At 31.8% G+C, this 1000-nt stretch overlaps 1 long non-coding RNA gene across 1 annotated transcript; it reads right to left on the reverse strand.

The window, feature by feature from the left end:
• Positions 1 to 15: 15 nt before the first annotated feature.
• On the reverse strand, positions 16 to 1000 carry LOC113341690. Its single transcript, XR_003356094.1, has 3 exons — positions 937 to 1000; positions 815 to 854; positions 16 to 108 (listed from the first exon to the last, which is right to left on the reverse strand). It is a non-coding gene; the product is annotated as an uncharacterized LOC113341690 (long non-coding RNA).

The raw sequence follows: 1000 nt of genomic DNA on the forward strand, positions 1-1000 counted from the left end.
ATTAAATTTTAGAAACTTCTCAGCTAATAAAAATAAAATGTCCAACTTACGTTTTCAGGTCTAGAGATGACATTTCTTCAATCGTGGACATCTTTCTCTCCGAATTTCCTAAACAAAATGAGGAAAACAATTAAGAGACCAAAGGACACATTAACATCTCTAACCATATCCATGAATATATATAGGTTCATACATTAGCCCAAAGGAAAAAAAAAAGTAGGGCTTGTGGAGGAACTTAAAAACTTCTTTAGATCGTGGCCTAAAGATTTACATGACTTTGGGATTAATATACAAGTAAAATACAAATTACTGGTGCATATGAATTTGACAACGGCCTCCATAAAGATAAAACAAAAGACAGACATAAAACACAAAAACAATTTCTGTTGAGGTTCATAATATCAAGGTGTATTAACAAGTTTAGACAATATTAAGGTTTATGAATAACGATCAAAAGACAGACATAAAACACAAAAACAATGTGTGTTGAGGTTTATAATATCAAGGTGTATGATAATAACAAGTTTAGACAATATTAAGGTTTATGAATAACGATCAAAAGACAGACATAAAACACAAAAACAATGTGTGTTGAGGTTTATAATATCAAGGTGTATGATAATAACAAGTTTTGACAATTTTAAGGTTTAAGAATAATGATCGAAAGACTGACAAGTCAAGAATAACCTTCGAAGAGAGCAAAAAGTACAAACTACAAAGGAGAAAAGTACAAAGGAGAAAAGAACCAAACAGATGCCCACACACACAAAAAAAACTCTACAGAGAAGATGATATTGAGATAAATATTAAGTACCTTCTGACGAGTCTGGTCTATACCGTGCTGTTCTGTACTTCTGCAATTTAAAAAGAAAGAGTCAAAGAGTTATAAATCCACTCACAGATACATATTTATCTAATGATAAAGCAAAAACAAACCTGCAGGTGGCTTTTCACATGGTAAATGGTTAAGCCTTCAACTTTCATGAGCTTCAGCACACCC

The sequence above is a fragment of the Papaver somniferum genome, unplaced genomic scaffold (genome assembly GCF_003573695.1).
Source record: "Papaver somniferum cultivar HN1 unplaced genomic scaffold, ASM357369v1 unplaced-scaffold_30202, whole genome shotgun sequence".
NCBI lineage: Eukaryota > Viridiplantae > Streptophyta > Magnoliopsida > Ranunculales > Papaveraceae > Papaver > Papaver somniferum.